The following is a 21,270-nucleotide window of genomic DNA, read 5'->3' on the forward strand; positions in this document are numbered from 1 at the left end:
ACTTCTCAGCATATCGCGACTATCCGGATAATACGAATTCACTGCTTAGAATACCAAGAACATATTCAGTGAGTAGTTACCGTACAATTAATTCCTTCTACCCTGCAATGTCACGATTAAATATAAGGCATCGAACTTGTGTCAAGCCTATCTTATTTAATCACTTGCTTTCCCATTCACTATGCTTAGTTCTATTTAATGTAAATTAAAAACTCCTTTTTAATTTCATTCACTCTGGCCAGAGATTCCTGAACTAACATAAGTGGATCAGCATTGAACATTCTCTTCCTACACTAGAAGGGGTAGATCCTTTATTGATCATACACTATCTTCGTGTACAAATTCCTATACCCAGTAGAGCCCTTATAATTGTCCCTTGAGACTAAGAACTAAACCAAAGCATAGTTCAGTGTACACAAGATGACTATAATGACCTCAAGTCTAAGGATACTTGTACAACTATCACTATGTGAACAACTGCTGACACGTAAGTGAACTCCATCAGTTATTCAGTTGTGTGAGTCATGTTCAGTGAACTTATTCTATAATAAGCACCTACATACTAGCTATAGTGTCACCACACAAATGTCTATGAGAACAGACATCCTTCATAATGAAGCAAGCATAGTATGTACCGATCTTTGCGGATTATTAATTACCAGTTAGTAATCCTACGACCAAGAACTATTTAAGTTTATAGTTATCATCTTTTAGGTCTCATTATTATGATCTCATCACAATCCATAAAAACCTTTACTCTAAACTGTGGTATATCTTATTTAAACATTTAAATAGATAGAGTCCGCAATAAAAACAAAATAAGTCTTTTATTAATATCAATGAAATCAAAACAGATTACATAAAAGTTATTCCTAAATCCTCATACATGATTGGACTTAAGACATATCTCTTTCAATCTCCCACTTGTACTAAAGCCAATCACTCTGGTTTCTAATACCCATCTTGTCTTTATGACGATCAAAGTGACTCTGAGAAAGTTGCTTTGTGAGTCGGTCTGCTAGGTTGTTATGTGTGTCAACTCTTTCGACGTTGACATCTCCTCTTTCAACAATCTCCCTAATCAGATGAAAGCGCCGCATGACATGTTTGGAATTTCTATGAGACCTAGGTTCCTTGGCTTGTGCTATTGCTGCGTTGTTATCACAATACAACACAATAGGCTCTTCAATGCTAGGAACAACTCCCAACTCAGAAACAAATTTCCTCATCCAAACGGCTTCTTTTGCAGCCTCACTTGCAGCTATATATTCTGCGTCCGCTGTGGAGTCAGCCGTTGTAGACTGTTTGGAACTCTTCCAACTAATCGCACCACCATTCAGAGTAAACACGTACCCTGACATGGATTTGCTATCACTTTCCGATTGAAAACTAGAGTCAGTATAACCCTCTATTTTCAACTCAGATTCACCACCAAAAACAAGAAAAATGCCCTGAGTCCTTCGCAAGTACTTAAGGATGTTTTTCACTGCTTTCCAGTGGTCTTCACCTGGATTGGACTGATATCTGCTCGTCACATTAATTGAATAAGCAACATCAGGTCTTGTACACAACATCGCGTACATGATAGATCCTATTATTGAAGCATAAGGAATCTTACTCATACGCGCTCTTTCCTCAGGTGTCTTAGGAGACATTTTTTCGGAAAGGGGCACTCCATGGCTCATCGGTATGAGACCTCTTTTGGAGTTTTCCATGCTAAACCTTTTAAGCACTTTCTGGATGTATATACCCTGGGTAAGACCTATCATTCTTCTAGATCTATCTCTATAGTTCTTCATACAGAGAATGTAGGATGATTCTCCCAAGTCCTGTATGGTGAAGTTCTTTGATAGCCATACTTTGACTGATTGTAGCATCGGTATATCATTTCCTATAAGAAGTATGTCATCCACATACAATACAAGAAATGTTACCGCACTCCCACTAACCTTCTTGTAGACACATGGTTCATCTATGTTTTTGATAAAACCAAACTCTTTGATTGTCTCATCAAAACGGATGTTCCATCTACGAGAAGCTTGCCTTAAACGATATATGGTTCGCAGCAGCTTACACACTAGGTGTTCATTTCCCTTAGAAAGAAAACCCTCTGGCTGTGTCATATACACTTCCTCCTCAAGTTCCCCATTGAGGAAGGCCGTTTTCACGTCCATTTGCCAGATCTCATAGTCATAGTAAGCAGCAATCGTAAGCAAAATCCGAATTGATTTTAACAGGGCTACAGGCGAAAAAGCTTCATCAAAGTCAATCCCTTGCCTTTGTTTGAATCCTTTTGCCACGAGCCTGGCCTTATAGGTCTCCACCTGGCCATCTGCTCCAATCTTTCTTTTGTATACCCACTTGCACCCAATAGGCTTAACACCTTCAGGCTCCTCAACCATAGTCCATACTTGGTTGGTATACATAGATTCCATTTCGAATTTTATCGCACTATGCCATTTCTATGAGTCAACACTACTCATAGCCTCATTATAGGTCACAGGGTCGTCATCATCAATGATTGACAACTCATTGTCATTCTCAATGACAAGGCCATAATATCTCTCAGGTTGGTGATACACTCTCCTTGTCCTACGAATGGGTTGTTCCACAGAAGGTTGTTCAGTCTGAACAGGTGTTTCCACTTGATCCGTAGTAGTTTGTGCTTCTTGAACTTCATCAAGTTCAATTTTTCTCCCACTGTTTCCTTCAAGGATAAACTCCTTTTCCAAGAAGGTAGCATGTCTGGAGACAAACACCCGATGATCGGTGTAAAAGTAATACCCCAAAGTCTCTTTAGGATATCCCACAAAATTACATTTTACGGATCGAGATTCCAGCTTATATGGGTCAACTTTCTTGACATAAGCTAGACATCCCCAAATCTTAACGTGTTTAAGACTCGGTTTCCTTTCTTTCCATATCTCATATGGTGTTTGAGGAACAGATTTGGAAGGCACCTTATTCAGTAAATATGCTGAGGTTTCCAATGCATAACCCCATATGAATACTGGAAGATTCGCATATCTCATCATGGACCGAACCATGTCTAACAAAGTTCGATTTCTCCTTTCAGATACCCCATTTAACTGTGGAGTATATGGAAGAGTCCACTGGGAGACTATACCATTTTCTTTGAGATAATCTAGAAACTCTCCATTCAAGTATTCACCACCTCGATCTGATCGAAGAGTTATAATACTGTGTTTGGTTTGTTTCTCCACTTCATGTTTATATTCTTTGAACTTTTCAAAGGCTTCAGACTTGTGTTTCATCAAATACACATATCTGAATCTAGATCTATCATCTATGAAAGTAATGAAGTACGAAAATCCACCCATGGCTTGCGTAGACATTGGTCCACATACATCTGTGTGTACCAATCCTAGTAAATCTGCAGCCCTCTCTCCATGTCCACTAAATGGAGATTTGGTCATTTTACCCAATAGATAAGACTCGCATGTAGGATATGATTCAAAATCAAAGGGGTCAAGTAACCCTTCCTTATTCAATGTCCGCAGTCTATTTTCACAAATATGACCTAGCCTACAGTGCCATAAATAGGTCAGATTTTCATCATCTCGTTTTCTTTTATTAGTTTGTTCAATCTGAAGTAAATCATGCTCTACATCACATACATACAGACCATTATTTAAAATTCCACGTCCAAAAAGAACATTATCTCTAAGGATAGAACATTCATTATTCTTAATAATAAATGAAAAACCATCCACATCCAACATAGGAATAGAAACAATATTCCTCACAATAGAGGGAACGTAATAACAATTATTCAAAATAATAGTCTTGCCCGTAGGCATATGTAAACTAAATGATCCTACATATATGGCCGCAACCCTTGCTCCATTGCCCATACGTAGAATCACCTCATCTTTTTCAAGAGTCCGACTTCCCATTAGTCCTTGCAACGAATTGCAAATATGAGAACCACAGGCGGTATCTAATACCCAAGTAGAAATTTGACCTAGTGACGTATTAACTTCGATCATGAACATTCCTGAATCAGAAGCGGTAGTCTTACTACCCTTCTTCTTCTTCAATTCTGCAAGGTAAACCTTGCAGTTCATCTTCCAGTACCCCAACTTGTTACAGTGAAAACAAACAGCTAAATTAGGACCAGTCAACTTGTGAGCATCTAGTATGCTTTGGAGTGATAGTGTAGAAGACATGACGAATATAGTAAATCTGTAAATGATAAACACATAACAATACTTAGCAAATATTCAATTTCATTTCAAAATACTATATGAATCGGGTCTTTATTCATAAGTGTCTCCCACTAGTTTATCTAATTTTTTTTAACCCCCTAAGTGAAAATTAAGCATTCATAATGCTAGTGGGAATAGGGATCCTACATTCCATCACAAAACCTCGGTTGTGGCACGAAACGTCATGTGATGTTCAATAGGCAGACAACTCTTGTCAATTACATCTTATGTTATTCCCTAATATAAGTTTAGCCTCTGGAATAATTGAGTCACGGCTGTGGCACGACAAACTCAATATTCTAAGTCAAGTCTAACCCAACATTTCGTACAATTGAATCAGTCTCCAACGGCCCATGGATGTGGCACGTACCGACCTTTAGATTCTAATTCAATGTACACATCTCTATATAATAGACAAGTATTTCTTATTTCGAAATCAAAGCCCTCGGCTGTAGCAGGAAACGACAATGATTTAAAAATAAGAACCACTTTCTACCATGTTGGAAGGTTATGACCGACACAAGCTTGTTGTGTCATTGGCCAATTACTACTTGATATTATTTAATTTTAGAGGGATTATATTACGTTACAATCATAATCATATTATAAATAGATTCTTCCTTTTAAATTAAATATTTCAAATCAATAATCGATAATCAGATTATTCCCAGATCGAGTGGAGCATTGTCAAGAGGCGTCACTTAATAACCCTTTCTTACAGATAAAAATCTGTTGTTGACAGAATCATCCTTTCTCTCAATATTGAAAATTCATATTCAATTATGTGTTTCATAAACACAAGAATCTCATGATCGTATTCATAATATTTATTGTTAAGGCAAGAAACGCTTCCTATTCTAGATTTTCTAGAGCACGCCTTATATTGATTTAAGTTCACCTAAATCTATCATCTCATGGTAAACATAGGCATATATCTCATATATAAAATTAAATAAACAAGTAAATGTAAAGTACAATAAAGTAAATGTATTTGGTTATGGCCCCATCCTATGTGATCTTTATCAAGCTCATGATAAAGATCAAGGTCAATCTAATATGGTGATGGAAATAAATACAACTACTTATTACATAAGTCTTCTTGTATGCCTCGTCTTCTTCTTTGTATCACCTCCATTGGATAACCTTCTTGAGTCTTTAATTACATTAATGAACTTACAATAATAACTCGAGTTATATTCGAGATTTATGATTACAAAGATTGACGACATGCAAGTCGTATTTAAAACCAAAACCAAAACCATTACACTTAGGTCGAAATGCCATAACCATCCACCATGCTCATACAACACATAAAAACATGTTAAAACACATAATATGATCTTAACATATCATATTATCCATGATCTAATCATAAAAAGAAAATATGACAAAAATCAGAAAAATCATAATCAAATCAGAAAAACAAAAATCACTATTTACGGGCAGTAAACGACGTCAAACGCCTTACAGACGAGTCGTTGATAGCTTTTGCTATCATTTTGTTCAGACGCTCGTTTACCTATGGAATAGGGTATTCGTTTGCGTAAATCGGACACCAGAGCCAGATTTCAGCAAATCTGCAGGAGCCAATTCAGAATCCGTATCTAATATGATTCTCATAATTAGAACAAACATAAATCATGTATATATCAGTATATATACAGATTACATAATCATCTTATGATTATACAACTCACATGAATATCATATATTCAAAACCATACATATATAAGCATATTAAATCAACATCAAATCATGGTGAATCACGTACATGCTCATATATCGAAAACAGTTAAACACATAAACGAATTAAAAACTTTTCGCAAGTAGCTCTGATGCCATTGAAGGGTTTTTAGCACATAAACACAACGAAAACATAAATTTAAATCTTAAAAAACCGAAACCCTCCGCAGGATCCATGCGAAAAATAATATTTAATTCGTAGTTCAGTATGTTTACCTTAAGAAACTTTACGTTAATGGAAAGATGGAGGTCTTTAATGGCGACCCAAAAATGATGAACGGAGATCCTTAGCAGCTGCTCCTCAAGTGTGAAGCACTCCACCGGTATCCACCAAGAAAACGATGTAAGGAAGGAGGAGAAGATGGAGAGAATTAGGGTTTTGTAAATCTTTTTGGTTGAGGCAAAAATAGGGTCTATAATAGTATATTTATAGGCAGAATTTTCAGCTGAAAATTTTCCCATAAAATATTATTATTATTAACCCTTTATTATTCTCACTAATAATTAAAACACCTTTTAATTATTAATCATTTTTCTAAACTCTTTAGAAATAATTCTCTCACTTGATTTAATTTCTAAAAATTAAATTCTTAATTAATAATATTAAGAACCTTTTCTTAATTAATTTATAATCAATTAAATCTCATTTAATCAATTATTAAAATTTCCAATTAATTATTTATTTTATAAATAAATAATTATCAGCCATTATTAATTAATTCCTCCACCATTAAATCATTCTCTTTTATGGTGTGACCCTGTAGGTTCAATATTAAGCCGGTAGTAGAAATAAATAATAATAATACTATTTTATCATTATTTATATAAATTCTCTAATTCATTAAATATGATTAATTAATTAATCATATTTATTCTACATCGTGAGGGATACTTCTCAGCATATCGCGACTATCCAGATAATACGAATTCACTGCTTAGAATACCAAGAACATATTCAGTGAGTAGTTACCGTACAATTAATTCATTCTACCCTGCAATGACACGATTAAATATAAGGCATGGAACGTGTGTCAAGCCTATCTTATTTAATCACTTGCTTTCCCATTCACTATGCTTAGTTCTATTTAATGTAAATTAGAAACACCTTTCTAATTTCATTCACTCTGGCCAGAGATTCCTGAACTAACATAAGTGGATCAGCATTGAACATTCTCTTCCTACACTAGAAGGGGTAGATCCTTTATTGATCATACACTATCTTCGTGTACAAATTCCTATACCCATTAGAGCCCTTATAATTGTCCCTTGAGACTAAGAACTAAACCAAAGCATAGTTCAGTGTACACAAGATGACTGTGATGACCTCAAGTCTAAGGATACTTGTACAACTATCACTATGTGAACAACTACTGACACGTGAGTGAACTCCATCAGTTATTCAGCTGTGTGAGTCATGTTCAGTGAACTTATTCTATAATAAGCACCTACATACTAGCTATAGTGTCACCACACAAATGTCTATGAGAACAGACATCCTTCATAATGAAGCAAGCATAGTATGTACCGATCTTTGCGGATTATTAATTACCAGTTAGTAATCCTACGACCAGGAACTATTTAAGTTTAGAGTTATCATCTTTTAGGTCTCATTATTATGATCTCATCACAATCCATAAAAAGCTTTACTCTAAACTGTGGTATATCTTATTTAAATATTTAAATAGATAGAGCCCACAATAAAAACAAAACAAGTCTTTTATTAATATCAATGAAATCAAAACAGATTACATAAAAGTTATTCCTAAATCCTCATACATGATTGGACTTAGGACATATCTCTTATAGGAGGAATGTGTTGACCATCTTGAAACAACATTGACAATAAGTTACGTATCAACAAGTACAACATTTATAATTAGTGATGTTCACCTGAAGGAATTAGATGACATTCATCTGAAAAAGCAAGAAAAAATCATTTTATTTAATAATCATATATACAACACAAGAATTCACTTGAAAGAAATTCAAATTAATAAACCCGAAAAATCTAAAAACTTTGAAATATTTCAAATATTAAATACTAAATAATAGCCTCAACATATTTCCTTATCATGCTTTCAAAACTGGCAGGCAAATCTTGCTTAAATGATTCTTCTGATAGACTATAAGAGGAAGCAGGGAAATGCATCATAATAAGCCTGTTAAATAAGACACGAATCGAGTTTTACATAATTTTAATTGAGGTATAGGCACATCAAATGTACAGAATTAGAGAGTTTTAACATTTAGAGAATGAGAAGACAGTAAATCCAATCATATTGCATACATGATGCCCAATGAAATTTAAATTCTTTAAGTTTTATGAGATTGAAAAGAGGTATTGTTACATGGTTGCTTGTCCTGCCCCTAATGTCTTCCACAACTACACTTTGATGCCTAATGCTAATATGTTAAATTCCTCTCTTCCCACCCTAATACGTACAAAGCAAAGCATGTTTTTATCCCTGATTCAATCCTGCAGGCCACTAAAAAAGATGTTTTTGATTATAATATCTCATGTTATTGATGCCATCTTGTATCAAATGATTTATTGGACTTGATGGGATTTATGGACATTGAGCAAGTCTTACCGGAGATAGCAATGTATGAAGAATTGTCCAAGCCAAAACAATTTATATGATGGAAGTCCGGTATTAGGTTAATAATTTATTTGATGGAAGTCCTATTGCATGTCTCAGCTTCAGTATCTGTCAGTGTTAATTCTATTGTGCTAGGTATCAACCTGATTTCCATGTCATTTATGTCTTAAGTTGGTATGCTCTCTCAGAGGTCAGGAGTTTTGATAGCTGCTTTTGGTTCAGGTCATCTGATTCTGTACCCAACTACTATTACTCTTGAAAAGAGTGTACAATAGTAATTATCATTTAAAAGAGAGTAAGTTTAAAATATCGCAAGCTCTAGCATCACTGCAAAAGGAAGCATCAGACCTCCGCAATATCATAAACTTTCTTAAGGTCGAAAATAATGACTTAATTTTGACTATGTACTGAAAACATAAAATTTAAAGAAAACAATAAATAATATTTAAGCAGAAGTATCAAATTCCTCTTACCTTTTTGCAGATGCGGCTTCTTTTCCTTTATACTATACTCAACTTCAAGTTCATTGATCCTTTACTGGAGTGATATGTTCTTCAATCTGTTAAGAGCAGATTCATTCACCTATGGGATCTTAGCTAATCTGCACTTCTTCTTTTATCTTGAGAATCTTTTCTTTTGCAGAATGCAAGTCAGCAACAGCCTTGATAAGTGGCATTTTATACCACTTAGAACATCTTGTAATGGCTTGAATTGATGTCTTGAAATCAAGTATTTTGAGTATTTGATGCATTTTTCTAGTATTTTTGCATTTCAGGGTATAACTTGCGTAATTAGGGAGATTTCATCATAATAAGCCTAGGGAAGTACTTGGAATCAGTTGCGGGGAATTGTGCGAAGAAATCAACAAAATCAGAAGAGAAGAAGTGGAATTTTCCAGAAACTGTGCAGGCGCCCTCCTGGAGCTTGCAGGCGACCGCCTGGAGAGCAGGCGCCCGCGTGGGAATGGAGGCGGCCGCCTGGGGTCGTAATTTTAGAATCTGGATTTTCTAATTTGACTTCTATTGGGCTTCTGACGGCGCTGTCTTTTGTGGACTCTTATATAAGCAATCTTGGGAGACGTTTCACAACAACAAGTAGCAAGCAAGGAGTAAGGAGAGAAGATTAAGAAGACCGTTTTAGCACACCACAACAAAGAAGAGGAAGCATACGTTATTTTGTGATTCTTTTAATTCATTGTAACAGTGGATGCTAGTTTTCTTTACTTTGAACCTTAATACTCTTGTGACGTACTATATTTTTATTAAGTATTTTTATTAGTTACATCGTTGTGTTATTATCATATTTTCATATGAACCCATGGTGACGATGAGTTCTATCATGGGCTAATCGTGATCATGGGGTCGTAGCGGATTTACTATAGATTTCTTTAGTTAATTGTTTAATACCTTGGTATGTGATGATTGTATGATATCTAGCATAGGTTGTGCTTATTCGTCTTATATGCGTCGCGAACATATAAGATAGCCTGTTAATCTCTTGTGAAGCGACAATGAATCTTGAGATTTAGAACTTGCCATGCTAGCATAGGTTCATGTATTGTATGCATGATTAGTGGGTAACTGTAACCGTTTTACTTGCCCTGTGTAATAATAATGAATAAGTTGTGCTTAAATCGTTAAGTTGTAAAATTTTGTAGACATATAGGGTCTCAACATAATTGATGTCTATTCAACTTCTATCTTAATTGTGGATGCTTGGTAGAATGGTACTTGTGCAATGAAAGTTGGCTTTTATCAGTTTCGTGTTGTTCGATTAATATCATCACAGTTACATGCTAAGGGTAATAACAATGACTATTGAATGAAGTAGTAATGAAGTTATGATCTCATGCGTGTTTAATATTGTGAATTCAAGTGTTAACTTAAGTGTTTAATTCTCATAGTTAATAATTAGTTAATCAACCTTAAGTGTTATTGTCTTGACATTGAGAAGTAATCATACATTGGTGAGTAAGTGTTAATTAAATATAATTAATCAGGTCTCTATGGTAACGAACTAGAAATTATTCTATATTACTTGTGAACGCGTATACTTGCGTGAATTATTAGCGCATGCTTTGTGCCTAACAAGTTTTTGGCGCCGCTGCCGGGGACTCGGTGTTAATTTGTTTAGTTTATGTACTTGCCATCGGTGGTCATTAGGACTCATTGATTAAGACTTGTTACTTACTGTTTTCGGTTGTGTTTCAGGTACTCTAGCGAGCGTATATGCAAACACGTTCTCGCACTCGCAAGAGGACTCTAGATACGGCTGAGGAGACAGATTCAGTTCTTGACATTCCGGAGAAGATAAATTTTGAAGATTCGGATAAAGAGAGTGAAAAGAAAGAACCGATAATAATGGGTGATCGTATAGTTCCAGCAGATCCAGCTCTTATGGACTTTTCTCGGCCTAAAATTGATGATATTCAGTCAAGCATCATTCATCCGGCTATTTAGGCCAATACTTTCGAAATCAAGCCGGGCACTATTCAGATGGTGCAGAATTCTGTTTCTTTCGGAGGTGCTGCGACTGAAGATCCCAACATGCACATTAGGAATTTTGTCGAGATCTGCAGTACTTTCAAATATAATGGTGTTACTGATGAGGCTATCAAGCTGAGACTTTTTCCATTCTCTCTGAGGGATAAAGCTAAGGACTGGTTACATTCTTTACCAGCTGGGTCCATCACTACTTGGGAAGATCTTGCGTAAAAGTTTCTGGTGAAGTTCTATCCAATGGCCAAGACTTCAGCTATAAGGAGTGCTCTTACTCAGTTTGCACAGCAACCAACAGAATCTATGTGCGAAGCTTGGGAGCACTATAAGGAGATGTTGAGAAAGTGTCCACATCATAGTATGCCTGAATGGATGGTGATCACTGGGTTCTACAATGGTTTGGGGGCCCAATCTCGGCCCATGCTCGATGCAGCTTCTGGAGGCACCTTGTGGGCCAAAAGCTATACTGAGGCCTATAATCTCATTGAAACTATGCTGCAAATGAGTATCAAAACCCAACTCAAAGGATGATGCCTGGGAAGGTAGCAGGTATTCTGGAAGTTGATGTAGCTACAGCTATCGCAGCGCAGCTCCAAGCGCTATCTATGAAGGTCGATTCTTTAGCCAACTATGGAGTCAATCAAATAGCTATTGTTTGTGAGCTTTGTGTAGGCTCTCATGCTACGGATCAGTGTTCTCCTGTTAATGAATCTGTTCAGTATGTGAACAATTATCAGCTACCACAACAGCCTGTGCCAGCTACTTATCATCCTAATAACAGAAATCATCCCAATTTCAGCTGGAGCAACAATCAGAATGTTGTTCAGCAACCATATCAGCAAGCTATAAGTAAACAGTTTAATCCACTTGGATTCCAGCAACCTCAACAATATACTCAAAGGCAATCATATCCTCAACAAGGAGGTGCTGCTCCACCTTCTAGTGCTGATTTCGAGGAGCTAAAGCTGTTGTGCAAAATTCAGGCTATTTCTATCAAGACCTTGGAGAATCAAATCGGTCAAATGGCCAATGCCTTGCTCAATCATCAATCTGGCATACTTCCCAGTGATACTGAAGTGCCAGGCAGGAAGGAAGCTAAGGAGCAAGTCAAAGCTGTTACCTTAAGGTCTGGAAAAGTTGCTGAAGCTGAAAAAGTAAAAGATGGAGAAGCTGAAGTTGTAGATGAAGAAGAAAAGCAAAAGGAGAAAGAGGGGAACCAAGGAAGACTACTGTTGAACACACTCTGCCTGAGGGTAATACAGGGGAGAAACACCTCTATCCTCCACCACCTTTTCCTAAGAGATTGCAAAAACAAAAGTTGGATAAGCAATTTGGTAAGTTTCTGGAGGTGTTCAAGAAACTTCACATCAACATACCTTTCGCTGAGGCTCTAGAGCAAATGCCTAGTTATGCTAAATTTATGAAAGGTATTCTTTCAAGGAAGGTGAAACTGGATGATCTTGATGTCGTTGCTCTAACGGAAGAGTGCAGTGCTGTGCTGCAACAAAAATTACCTCCAAAGCTTAAGGATCCAGGTAGCTTCACCATTCCTTGCACTATTGGCAAGTAGTCATTCGACAAGTGCTTTTGCGATTTGGGAGCAAGCATCAATCTGATGCCGTTGTCTATCTTCAAAAAGCTGAATTTGCCTGATCCAAAGCCCACCTACATGTCTCTACAATTGGCTGATCGTTCTATTACATACCCACGAGGCATCGTGGAGGACGTGTTAGTAAAGGTGGATAAACTCATCTTTCCTGCAGACTTTGTCATTCTGGATTTCGAGGAAGATAAGAAGATTCCCATAATCTTGAGAAAACCTTTCTTGGCTACAGGCCGTACCTTGATCGATGTGCAAAAATGTGAACTTACTATGCGGGTGCAAGATCATGATGTAACATCCAATGTATTCAATGCAATGAAATTCCCTACAGAAGATGAGGAGTGCTTCAAGGTGGATTTGATTGATTCTACAGTAACTTCAGAACTTGATCATGTGCTAAGGTCTGATGCCTTAGAAAAAACCTTATTGGGGGAATTTGACAGTGAAGATGAGGAAGGCAATGAGCAACTACAATATCTAAATGCTTCTCCTTGTAAGCAAAAGCTAGACATGCCATTTGAATCTCTTGGTAATACTGATCTCAAGAATGCTGAGGGAAATCTCAAACCATCTATTGAGGAAGCACCTACTTTGGAGCTTAAACCATTGCATGAACACTTGAGGTATGTTTTTTTAGGAGATGCATCTACTTTGCCTGTTATTATTGCATCTAACCTTTCAGGTAGTGAAGAGGACAAGCTCTTGAGGATCTTGAGAGAATTCAAATCGGCCATCGGATGGACTATAACAGATATAAAAGGGATCAGCCCTTCGTACTGCATGCATAAAATTCTGCTAGAGGAAGGTAGCAAGCCGACTGTTGAGCAATAACGAAGACTTAATCCTATCATGAAAGAAGTGGTGAAGAAAGAAATTCTAAAGTGGCTGGATGCAGGAATCATATATCCTATTTCTGACAGTTCTTGGGTGAGCCCCGTGCAATGTGTACCTAAGAAATGGGGTATTACTGTGATAGCAAATGAGAAGAACGAGCTCATCCCCACTCGAACAGTCACATGATGGATGGTATGCATGGACTACAGAAAGTTGAATAAAGCCACGAGGAAGGATCACTTCCCTCTTCCATTTATTGATCAGATGCTTGACAGGTTGGCTGGTCATGAGTATTATTGTCTTCTGGATGGCTATTCGGGTTATAATCAGATTTGTATTGCACCAGAAGATCAAGAAAAGACTACTTTCACTTGTCCATTTGGCACGTTTGCTTTTCGCAGAGTTTCTTTTGGCTTATGTGGTGCACCTGCCACTTTTCAGAGATGCATGATGGCTATATTCTCTTATATGATTGGAAATAATATCGAAGTGTTCATGGATAACTTCTCCGTCTTTGGACATTCATTTGATGAATGTTTGAATAATCTCCGTTTGGTGCTCAAAAGGTGTGTGGAAACTAATTTGGTGCTCAATTGGGAAAAATGTCACTTCATGGTGCAACAAGGCATCATTCTTGGGCATAAAGTCTCTAGGAAAGGCCTTGAGGTGGATAAAGCCAAGGTGGGGGTCATTGAAAATCTTCCGCCACCTATTTCTGTTAAAGGAATCCGTAGTTTTCTTGGTCATGCGGATTTTTATCGGCATTTCATCTAGGGCTTCTCTAAGATATTTAAGCCGTTGTGCAACTTGCTCGAGAAAGATGTGTCTTTCAAATTTGATAATGAATGCTTGGCAGCATTCGAGACTCTCAAGAAGAGTTTAATAACTGTACCAGTTATTACGGCACCTGATTGGACAAAACCTTTTGAGATGATGTGCGATGTAAGTGATTATACAGTGAGAGCAGTTCTTGGGCAGCGCAAGAATAATATCTTTCATGTGGTCTACTATGCTAGTAAGACGTTAAATGGAGCTCAAATGAACTACACCGCTACTGAGAAGGAGCTCTTGGCTATAGTTTTTGGTTTCAAAAAATTTCGATCTTATCTACTTGGGACAAAGGTGACAGTGTTCACTGATCACGCTGCAATTCGCTATCTGGCCTCAAAGAAGGATTCGAAACCTAGACTTATTCGTTAGGTGCTCTTACTACAGGAATTTGAGTTAGAGATCAAGGACCGAAAAGGTACTGCAAATCAAGTAGCTGACCATCTCTCTAGATTGGAGAATCCCGATTCTACTTCACATGATAAGACATTGATCAACGAATCTTTTCCAGATGAGCAGTTGTTCGCAGTTCAAGAGAAAGAGCCATGGTTTACAAACATTGCGAATTATCTTGTCGGCAATATAATGCCTCATAATATGGATGCGGCTAAAAAAAAGTTTTTGCATGAGGTGAAGTGGTACATGTGGGATGAACCATATTTGTTTAGACAAGGAGCTGACCAGATCATCAGGGGATGTATCCCATTCTGTGAGACGGAAGGGGTATTACGAGACTGTCATTCCACAGTCTCCAGAAACTGTGCAGGCGCCCACCTGGAGCTTGCAGGTGACCTCCTGGAGAGCAGGTGCCCGCATGGGAATGTAGGCGGCCGCCTGGGGTCGTAATTTTAGAATCTGGATTTTCTAATTTGACTTCTTATTGGGCTTCTGACGGCGCTGTCTTTTGTGGACTCTTATATAAGCAATCTTGGGAGACATTTCACAACAACAAGTAGCAAGTAAGGAGCAAGGAGAGAAGATTAATAAGACCGTTTTAGCACACCACAATGAAGAAGATGAAGCATACGTTATTTTGTGATTCTTTTAATTCGTTGTAACAGTGGATGCTAGTTTTCTTTACTTTGAACCTTAATACTCTTGTGACATACTTTGTTTTTATTAAGTATTTTTATTGGTTTATATCGTTGTGTTATTATCATGTTTTCATATGAACCCATGGTGACGATGAGTTCTATCATGGGCTAATCGTGATCATGGGGTCGTAGCAGATTTACTATGGATTTCTTTAGTTAATTGTTTAATACCTTGGTATGTGATGATTGTATTATATCTAGCATAGGTTGTGCTTATTCGTCTTATGTGCGTCGCGAATATATAAGATAGTCTGTTAATCTCTTGTGAAGCGACAGTGAATCTTGAGATTTAGTGGGTAAATCTAACTGTTTTACTTGCCCCGTGTAATCATAATGAATAACTTGTGCTTAAATCGTTATGTTGTCAAATTCTGTAGACATATAGGCTCTCAACATAATTGATGCCTATTCAACTTCTATCTTATTTGTGGATGCTTGGTAGAATGGTACTTGTGCAACGAAAGTTTGCTTTTATCAGTTTCATGTTGTTCGATTAATATCATCACCGTTACATGCTAAGGGTAATAACAATGACTATTGAATGAAGTAGTAATGAAGTTATGATCTCATGTGTGTTTAATATTGTGAATTCAAGTGTTAATTTAAGTGTTTAATTCTCGTAGTTAATAATTAGTTAATCAACCTTAAGTGTGTTATTCCCAGTGGACTAAGGCATAGGTTGTGCAAACATGTTATTCCACATAGGCATATTGTATGGCATTTGAGGCATACTAAATGCAGTAAAATAAGGATTATTAATATATGGCATGTTTGCAAAATGTGCATGGGGATTCTGGTGAGACATAACAGGCATAGCATGCAGAGGTGACATAGACATGTTAGGCATGGAGGGATTTGAAGGCATGGGAGCATTTTTAACAGATTTGCAATTATCAGATAGGTGATTAACACTTTTACAATGCACACAGCTTTTTCTAGGAGCATACCTATAAGGTGTGTAATTGTTATGTTTATTAATCCCTACCTTCCCATTTCTTTTAGATTTTCTTTTAGTTTCCTTCTTATCCTCAACCAACTTAAGCCTATCTTTTAGCTGATCTAAAGTCATGTGTCCTATATTCACCTTACTGACATCTCTGGATGTGCTAGCTCCTTCTTTGACAAAGTTCTTGAGAGTTGAATCATTCTTTTTATTGAGACTTTTATTTTTAAAAGAACTTGCATGTTTTAATTGATGAGCCTTCAACGGATGCTCCTTTTCTTCCTTCAACGGATAACTTTCATCATCCGTTGATTCCACATCCGTTGACAATCCATCAATTAATTCTAACTCCTTTTTGTTTTTTCTTCCAGGCATCCTCACAGAATGATTCAATTCCCTAAACCTTTGCAATCTGAACACTAACATCCCTAGATGTTTTCCAGGCCTTGATTACCTCTTGCTCACTTTCTAACTGTGTAGAAAGAATTTCTACTTTCTTAACAGCTTCTGCTAGTTCACTCTCAACAGTCAAGCATTTAAGTTTTATCTTTTCAAGCTCAATTACCTGATCCTCTAACACAGCATTCCTATCACTTAAAAACACATTATTCTCCTTGATCCTAGTGTTTTCTTTTGCTAGTGATTTAAGGGAAACACGCAAATGATATAATTCATTGGTCATATCATTTATGGCTTCATTGTATTCATGTTTAGAAAGCTGAGAGAGATCAGTAGTAATTACCTGGTTGCTTGATGAACTAGTTTCATTTTCATCAGAATTAGCCATCAGGGCTAGGTTGACATATTCCACATCATCATCTTCATTTACCCCATCTGCTGCCCAATCATCTTGAGTGAGAAAAACTCTTTTCTTTTGTTTGAGCAAATCAAAATACTTCTTTTTGTAATCAACTTGCTCAAATTTCTTTTTCTCAGAATTTGGCTTCCTACACTCACTTGCAAAGTGTCCACTAATGCCACAATTGTAACATTTGAACTTTGATTTGTCCACCATGTTTTTGTTTGGCTTAGTGAACTTTGTGTTTTTCCTGAACTTCATTTTTGCAAACCTCTTGGACAGAAAGGCCAAATGTTCTTCAATATCATCAGATTCATCCTGACTGGAATTGTCTTCATCCTCAACAACTTGCTCTTTACCCTTGCTTGATTCTGATTTGCTTGTGCCAATTTTGAGACTTGGCATTGTCTTCTCCTCATTCCTGGCTTCCATCTTCTCACTGTCAGCTACAAGAGCAACTGTTCCTCCTTTTCTCTTTCCCTTTTCCAACAGCTCATCCTGCTCCATTTCAAGTTCATAAGTCTTCAGAATTCCATATAGTCTTTCAAGTGTGAAGTTCTTATAATCTTGAGAATTTCTCAAAGAGACAGTCATGGGCTTCCATTCCTTTGGCAGAGACCTAAGAAATTTTAAGTTGGAATCCTTGACTTGGTACACTCTACCATACAGCTTCAATCCATTCAACAGTTTCTGAAACCTGTTGAAGGTATCATTTAATGATTCACCTTCTTCAAAGTGAAAATATTCATACTGTTGAATAAGAAGCTGCATCTTGTTCTCTCTGACCTGCTCAGTACCTTCACAGATGATTTGTACAGTATCCCAAACTTCCTTTGCAGTTTGGCTATTGATGACATTGTCAAACATATCTTGATCTAAGCCATTAAACAAAATGTTCATAGCTCTCTTATCCTTGTGGATTTCTTCCATGTCTTCAATAGTCCATTCTGCTTTTGGCTTGGGAATGGACTGTCCAACAGCAACTGTTGCAGTAGCAGCTGTGGCTACTTTGTGAGGGATGTGAGGACCATTTTCAATACAATTGATGTAGCTTTCATCTTGAGAAAGAAGATGTAAATGCATCTTCACTTTCCAGTGATGATAATTATCTTTTTCCAGGACTGGGATCTTTACACCAATATCCTTCCTACTCATGATGGTAGCAGGAGGATTCTTCTGTGCACTCATGATGTTAGCAGAATAGATCTTTAAACTCTTTGTATGTTAAGAGCTTGCTCTGATACCAATTGTTATTCCCAGTGGACTAACAATGAGATTTACAGAAGGGGGGTTGAATGTAAATCTCAAAACTTTTTCAAGTTTTGAGCAGTTTCTAAGGCTAAGTGTTTGAGTGATCAAATGTGTGTGAATTGCTTGAAGCTGATGCAGACAGATATATATTCAAACACAAATGTAATGAGCACAAAGAACTTATAAACTTTTCTGGTGGATTTGTTGTTCCACCAGAGATGTGTTATTTCAGAAAATCTGTGATTCAAAGAATTAAATCACAGCTGCTTCCTAGTACAAACTAGATGATTTTCTCTTTTGATATTTCTAAACAGCTCAGGAAAATTCATATCTAATTACTAGCTGCTACTTGGTTTATATATCACCAAGTTTACAAGTGAAGACAAACTGTAAAATACAATTGAAAAGATTCTTCACATGTTTCTTCTTCATTTCTCTATCCAATGCAATCTAGGATAATCCGTAAATCTTTGAATACTTCCTTGTTTGCATCAGAATGGAAATGCTGCATTTTCTCGATTCCTCCTAGAGGCTTCCACATTCCAGTATGTCTCTGTCAACCCATGTGCCTCTGTCAGCTTGTGAATTGTCACTATCAACTGCTAATGAACTAAGCATCCGTTGAAGCTTTCATCCGTTGATGCCTTATCCGTTGATGCTTTATCCGTTGAAGCTTTATCCGTTGATGCATTATCAGTTGAAGTCTTTATCCGTTGAAGCACTTATCCGTTGATGGATATTATCCGTTGAAGCAATAGAGACATCCGTTGAAGCTTTTTTTCTTATCCGTTGAAGGTCTTCAATATCCGTTGACACTTCTTCACTTATACAAAATTACAAGGCATGAAATATTTACAATTAGCCCTCCTATTTGTACATCCATTAGTAGTCAACATGATTGATTATTTCCTAACAACATCTAAGAATTACAGCTTGAAACCAGAGAGTGAAATGTGCTACAATACTAAACTTATTGCTAAGTACAACTACTCCTTCAACGGATAGCCAAGATGGTCTTATCCGTTGAGGCTACAAACACTAGATTTCTACTTAAGTGTTTTGCTTAACTCATCATCAAACTAATACACATATTCCTAACAAAGTGTTATTGTCTTGACATTGAGAAGTAATCATACATTGGTGAGTAAGTGTTAATTAAATATAATTAATCAGAGTCTCTGTGGGAACGAACTAGAAATTATTCTATATTACTTGTGAACGCGTATACTTGTGTAAATTATTAGTGCATGCTTTGTGCCTAACAAGCCTCATAATCGAATCTTGGAAGTGTCTATCATTTGTAAAGACATTTATTTTATAACAGTGATTCTTCTTCTCCAAATCAGAACTTTGTAGCACTTCAGAAAATAGTTAATTATGATATAGCCTTAAAGGTTGTCATATACAGAACTTAAGAAAACTAAAAAACTCAAGGTGTACAACGGGAGGCTCTAAATTAATTCTAAACATAACACAGTTTAATTAGAAAGGAAAGGCGGATGATGGTTACATAGTTCCCAGGCCTAGTACTGCACAAAATTGAACTAAAAGGTGAAAACAGTATTTGAATCAGATAGTAAAACACATATAATTTAACAGGAATTATAGTGTTTTCAGCTAATAATTTGATGAACATAAGCAATAAAAGATAATTACCAGATATTACAAAGTGAGCAGTTGCATATAACTTCACAATCAAATCAAATTAGAAAAAGAAGTAATCTACGGGATGATCGAATGAAGATATAAAATCGAAAAATTGAAGATAAAAAAACATGCTAGGATAAGTGCATCGGATACGAATAATATCGCCTGGCAATACCGAGTCCACTCGGAAGCTCCACCGATTCACCCATCCTATTTATGTGTATGTATTGTATGTGATTAGAGTATATCAGTATTAGTAGATAGATATTGTGTATGTGTATCATAACCATCCTTTGAAGTTGTATTAGGAGCCTTCGTCTGTCGCATTGTATACTAAAGCAGCCATATTAAACAAAATATCAGACACTTAGAGTGCATAAAATTGAAATTGTAAATTATATAAAGTATGTAAAAAAAACTTACTCATTATGTTCAGTAGATTCAAAAATGAAGAATATATCACCAACAACAAAAATCACCCATTGTCTATCTTCCTGAAACATCAAAAAATTAAATCGATTAAATCAAGATTGAGATAAATCCGAGCAACATACTAATTAAATGAGTAATGCTAACGATTTAAGAAAATACATGGCTTTTATACATATACATATAATAATGAGAAGAAGATTAGAATAAAATTATGAATTCAATTTTGAAATAGATGTCAGATATTCAATAACAAAGCAATTCAAAATTATTTAAGATTGATTCTGATTTTTGAATTTGATACTGAATGATTTGGCCTCTAACAAAGAAATAAGAAGAAGATAATGATTATTAAGGAAAGTAGTAATAATTTTTGAATTTGAATTACTGAAGACATGAATTGTGAATCTGTAATTGATTTGGTATAAAAAAATCTATTTTTAATAATATGTTTGATCTTTTTAATATTGATAATTATTTTTTTAATAATTTTAAATACCATTTAAGATGTGGATAGTCCGTGGATCTTTGCATATTTGTATAGGAATTAGTTGATTTTTGAATATGAGCCGACCCACCGGTCAAATTTCAAAAATATGGGTCAAAATATTTACAAAAATGTCGTTCTTAGTACTAATTTGATGTGCTCTTCACTAGTGCTCATTAAGATATAATAGATTTTTAAATCAAGGTTCACACTTCATATCAAAATTTATTAGAACGGATACTCAAAATTGTAAGGTAAAAAACACTGGCTTTTTATAATGGGTAT

Source organism: Apium graveolens, chromosome 10 (genome assembly GCF_009905375.1).
Source record: "Apium graveolens cultivar Ventura chromosome 10, ASM990537v1, whole genome shotgun sequence".
In the NCBI taxonomy this organism is placed as follows: domain Eukaryota; kingdom Viridiplantae; phylum Streptophyta; class Magnoliopsida; order Apiales; family Apiaceae; genus Apium; species Apium graveolens.